Source organism: Tupaia chinensis, unplaced genomic scaffold (assembly GCF_000334495.1).
Source record: "Tupaia chinensis unplaced genomic scaffold, TupChi_1.0 Scaffold146907_1, whole genome shotgun sequence".
Classification (NCBI taxonomy): domain Eukaryota; kingdom Metazoa; phylum Chordata; class Mammalia; order Scandentia; family Tupaiidae; genus Tupaia; species Tupaia belangeri.
The window spans coordinates 1,102,518-1,108,624 of NW_006206760.1; positions in this window are offsets into that span (position 1 = coordinate 1,102,518).

The window sequence follows — 6,107 nt, forward strand, 5'->3', positions numbered from 1 at the left end:
GGGCACGCCCCCTAAAGTGAAAATCTCTCCAAAAAAAAAAAAAAAAGGAAAAAAAAAAAACAGTATTTTTAAAAACTTTTTCTTGGAGATTTTTGCCTTAGAGTGCATGTGCTCACCAGAGAGACAGAGTGAGAAATCACCTCACAGGGGAGATGGCCATGGTGCACGCCCTTCTCCTCCTGGGATCTTGGGCATGCATACACACTCAGCCCATGTCCTTTTCAAGCCACTGGGTCCTGGACTTGAACTGCGGTCGGCCATGTGGAAGTCCAGTGATATAATTGCTATACCATCTGCTCTCCACGAAACAGTATTTTTTTTTTTTTAATAAAAAGTTTTACTTTATTCATGACAAAAACCATAGGTCTGGCTAGTTGGCGTTGTGGTGGTTAAGGCGCTGGATCCCACATGGCCAACCACGTTTGGAATCCCAGACCCCACAGATTGAAAATCACATTAGGCGCATGTACCTGTGTGCCCAAAATCCCAAGAAGAGAACGGAGAAGGGATCAAAGCGTGGCCATTCCCCCTGGGGGTGATTTCTCACTTCCCCTCTCGTCGTCTCTCCCTCTCTTTCTTTCTCTGCTGAGTGCACATACCGTATATAGCAAACTAAAAAACCAAACCAAAAGCGTATGTAAGTGTAGGAGGGATAGAAAGAGAGAAGCTGTTGACAGTGGACAAGGTCTCTCATGCCGAGATTTCCTTTCCCACGTGGTGTTCTCAGGCTGACTTTGGATCTGAACCCAACAAGCTGGCCTTGTGGTTCCAGCCCTGCAGCTCAGTTTGCTACCAATGGTGCCACCGAGCTGGGCCTGTGCACAGTGCTTTTATTTTATCTTTTTAATTAAAAATACTTTTTTTCTTGGGACCAGCAGTTGGCATAATGGCTATGTCGCTGGACTCTCATGTAGTCAACCATAGTTCGAGTCCTGGACCCAGTGGCTTAAACTCATGCCGGGTGCGTGTGTGTGCGTGCCCAAGATCCTGAGAGGAGAATGGAGGAGAAGGGATTGCGGCGTGGTCATCCCCCGTGGGGGGTGATTTCTCACTTTCTGTCTCTCTGTTTTTCTGGTGAGCGCACACACCCTATAGCAAAAAAAAGAAAAAAAAAAAAAGAGAGAGAGAAGGGATTGCTACACGACTGTCCCTTCTGGAGGGCTTCTCCCTCTGTAGATCAGAGTGGTTAGGCAATTTGTCTAGCATTGCACAGCTAAGAGACAAAATTGAGATCCCGACTCAAATGTATGAGAACAATTTTTAAAAGTATTTTTCTCATTTTATCATGTAGTTTTAAAATTTTAGGGAACTTAGTTTATGTAACTTATTATTTTAAGATATTAAATTGTGCAGTTTATTTTACGTATCAGTTATTTTATATAATTAATAATTACATAATTAGTTCTTTTATTTTTAAGAGAGAGATTTTTTGCTATAGGGCACATGCGCTCGCTGGAAAGACAGAGAGAGACAGAGACAGAAAGTGAGAAATCACCCCCTGGGGGGATGACCATGCCACAATCCCTTCTTCTCCATTCTCCTGTCTGGATTTTTTTTTTTTTTTTAAGAATTATTTATTTTATTTTATTTATTCACTCATTTTTAAATTTGACCACACACACACACACACACACACACACACACACACACACACACAATGAGAGAGAGAGAGAGAGGAAGAGAGAGAAAGCAAGCCACCAGGTTCAAAACTTGAAACATGGTCAGCCATGTGGGAGTGTCCAATGCCTTAACCACCCCACCACCTGCTGGTCCCATCCTCTCTGGATTTTAGGCATGCACACACAGGTGCCTAGTGTGAGTTTTAAGCTACCGGGTCCAGGACTCGAACCACAGTAGTCCAGCGATGTAACCACTTTGCCATCTGCTGGTCTCAATAATTACATCATTGTTATTTTTATTTTCTTACTATTTTAATTAATTTATTTTATTTTGGGCGCATGCACTCACCAGAGAGAGAGAGAGAGAGGGTGGGGGGAGAGAGAAGCACCACCCACTAGCACGTGGCCCCATCAGGGTCCCTTTCCCTTCGTTTCTCCATCCCGGCAGGACTTGGGCATGCACACACAAGTCCAGCATGCTCTCTAAGCCTCAGAGGCTGGGATTTGTTAGTCATGTGGGACTTGACTCCCAATGCATTGCGCTGAAATGCTACGCTACAACGCCTCCGGAAACATTTTTATGTTCTTTGCATTCTCTCCAGAACCTTGTCTCTTAGGCAGAAGACAAGGAGGACAGGAAGCAAAAGACAGGGGTCTGGAAAATGAAAACACCCCTGGAGAATGGAGTTTTCCCAAGAATTAAAATAAGAAAAACGACAAAACCAGCTGGTGGTGTAGTGGTGAAGGTGCTAAATTTCTACATGGTTAGCCATGGTTCGAGTCCCGGACCTGGCAGCTTGAAAATCACCCGTTAGACCCGCAGGTGGTGTGGTGCTTAAAGGCGCTGGACTCCCACATGGCCGACTGTGGTTCGAGTCCTGGACCTGGTGGTTTGCTTTTCTACTCTCTCTCTCTGAGCAAATTAAAAATAAATAAGCAAGTAAATAAGTTAATACATAAAGTTAAATAAAATAATTCTTTAAAAAAAATCACCCGAGAGGAGAATGAAGAAAAAGGGACTGTGGCGTGGCCATACCCCTGGGAGGGTTATTTCTCACTTTTCCTCTGTCTCTCCAATGAATGCACACAACCTGTGGCAAAAACAAGCAGAAAAATCAAAAATCCGTTTTAGGCCAGATGCACGCGTGAGTGCCCAAATGCGGGCAGGCTTGAGGGCTGGTGGAAGGGAATCGTGGCATGATTGGAATCTATGGGGGGTTCTCCTCTCTCTGCCCCCCTAACTCCTCACTCACATACCTGTACTTTATCATGAAGAAAACAAAATTAAAATCTGTATCTGTTTTATGTTTGCCATATTTCTAGGGAGGGCAGTGGAAGGTAGTTGGGAACAAGAATTATACCCATTGCATGGATGCCAGCAGGTGACACTGAGACCCAGGGAGAAACGCCAGGTAACTTCTGTGGCTCTCTGGAACCTGGGCTCCTCCAGGGCTGTGTCCCCCGACTCCTGCTCCACTTGCCCTGGAGTCGCTGACCTCCACGCTTGCACACTGGTTTATTCTCGGTCACGATTCCCCAGACTTTGGTCCAGGGAAAACCTGTTCATAGGTGGGAAGACCTGGGGATCCGAGAATGTCCCCTCTTGATCCCCTCGTAGCTCAGAGGGAGGCTGGCAGTGACGTTCTGAGGCCATACTAGCATCCCGGGCTGATGCGGGGCTGGGTTTCAAGCTGTCGAGGGTAGCGGAGCCCCTGGTTAGGCCGAGAGCATGCGGTGAAGTCGCAGCCTGCTCTGCAGAGACGCTGGGTATGTCACGAAGGCTGACCTCACCTGGGTTCTGTTTTGCCTCACAGGAAGGAAAACGTCAAAAGGCGTTAAAGTGTTCAAGTCCCGGCTGGTCTGAAGGTAGCACTTTGTCTAGAGGTGTGGGTGCTGCTTTTACATGGAACTGGAACTGTGAACTGGCCCTACCACCTCGGGGCCTTCATCAGCCAACGGGGACAAAACAACTCCTAGGCCTGGGACTCGATGGTGGCACACAGGGACAATGGGATCTGTCAGGCTGACCTACCTGGGAGCGTTGAGGGAATGCAGTGTTGCAGGTAGGGTGGGGGGTGCTGGGGCAGGCGGGGTGGGGGTGGTCACTGGCTGTCGCTGGGAGTGATCAGGTGTGAAGACCCTGTTGGGGAGGATCAGGTGAGAAGACCCTGCTGAGGATACCGTCTCTGTGTTCCTGTCTCTCCAAGTCTCTTTTGCATGGGGAAGAAATAAATATGTAAACTTTTCCAAAATAATAAACTCATAGGATTGACTTGTAAGGGCCAGATCCAGCAGGAGGGTGGAGAGTCCATAAAAAACAAGAGGCTTGGTCAATGAATGGGAAGGGGTCATGGTTTCTCTATTTATTTATTTATTTAAAGAGGTTTTTGCCATAGGGTGTGTGCTCACCAGACAGAGAGACAGAAAGCAAGAAATGACCCTCTCAGGGGGGATGGCCACACCGCAATCCCTTCTCCTCCATTCTCCTCTCGGGATCTTGGGCACACGCACACACACGCACCCAGTGTGAATTTAAGCCACTAGGTCCGGGACTCAAACTGCAGTCAACTACGTGGGAGGCCAGCGACATAGCCATTACGCCAACTGCTGGTCCCATGCTTACTCTCTTTAAATGTGAAGCAAAGGGAGCAGAGAGGATGAGCACGCGGAGGACGTCAGCTTTCGGGAACCACTCCTCATAGTTACTGGACCGCCTCCCCCTGCCTTACAGTGCTTTTCGAACAGCTGCGTTCACACTGGTCCAGTGTTGGCTCCTAACTCTCCCAGGTCTAGACCAAGTCGGTTAGACCACACGCTGCGTTCACATTAGACCCGGGCATGCCCAACGGCCACTTTTTAGGCCCCGATTTCCTTCCTATTAGCGAACTCTGGGGGACACACAGGCAAATTGATCACCATGTCCCCTGTCAATCTCTTGTCAACCTGGCAGTGAAATCCGGCTGGACACCCCAGTACAGGGACTTCCGTTCCATGGGATTCAAGTGTTCACAGTGCCTGTAAGCTGCTTGCAAAACTCCCACCTCTAAGCCAGGGGCTGCCTGGGTGCCCGAGATAGGGAGATCCAGTCTCTTTATTTTATTTTTCATTAATTTATTTTAATTTGCTCTAGGGTGCTGGGGAGGAGGGGGGGGAATCACCCTCCAGGGAGATAAGCCACACTGCAATCCTTTTTCCTCCATTCTCCTCTTAGGATTTTGGGTGGGCACCACACACACACACACACACACACACACACACACACGTGCCTGGCACCTTCCTTCCAATCTGCCAGGGCCAGGACTTGAACTGCTCACTCAGCCATGTGGGCCCCAGCAGCCTTAACCTCCCAGTCACCTGGCCGGCTCAAGGGAGAGCCTATCTTTAAAAAAATCCCATCATCAGAATCTTCCAGAAACAGGGCGGGGGATTAAATACTTTGCTCAGGGCCTCACAGCAACTGGGAGGGCTGGTCTAGTGCCCACTCCAAACTTTGTCCAGCCCAAGATCATCACAAAAACAGCCCCAACGGCGAGAGCAGCTAACACGACCCCTGCAGGCTCTCGGTAGCAGCTCCTTTACCCACCACGACACAAACAACCCACCCAACGTTTGGGAAACGTTTTTTCGCCAGGGTAGCCGGGTGAGAAACAGCGTTTCCTCCTCCCCCGCGGTCGAATGACACTGCAATCCGAAATCACAACTCGGCTTTAGGTTTTGGGTTCCCGGGTTGCCCGCTTCCTCTTCTGGCTGTTGAGTCTCTGAGCTCAACTCCTGTGGGCCGCTCGGTGCCTGCAGCCCTGCCGGGCGCGGTGCTGGGACGCGGGAGGCCCCTGGACTCCGCGAGCGGGTAAGGCCGGGGCGGGCGGCCGTTCTGGGTTTCTTTGGGGTGACGCTGGGGTGGGGTGGGGGGGTTGGAGCCAACTCCCCAGAGATCAGGCGAGGTTAAGAGAGGGCTTGGCAGCTGTTTCCCAACGCCGTGTTTTTTGTTCCCTTTCTAGAAACCAGCTGTAACTCTAGGTCAGAGCGCATTGAAACGAGCCACTTCGGAGCCAGCAGCGCCCAGGCCCCAGGGCCTGCAGCAAAGGCCCCGGCGAAGGTCAGGCTTCCAGCGCGGGGCGTGTCTCCCTGCGCCGGCCCGGGCCATGCTCTGCCCCAGGTAGGGACGCGCGGAGGTCGCCCCCTGCAGCGGGCCTGGCGCAGGGCTCGCCGGGACCCCACCTGGCTCCGCGACTCCTCCCCTCGGGGCAGCTCGAGGGTGGTGTGCCCTGCCCCGCCCCGCGTCCCCGCAGGCAGGTTCCTTCTTCCTCCAACACGGTTCTGGCTGGGCTTCTCTGAATCCCCCGAAGGGGGCCGGGCGCGCGGCGCGGCAGATGTCCCTGGTGGAGCAGGTGCCACTGCTGGGGCGGTTTGCGGAGGTCGGAAAGCAGGGCGCCTTTGGGAGCGGCGGGATTCGCCCAGCTGGGGAAGGGCAGGGGAGGGAAGGGGCAG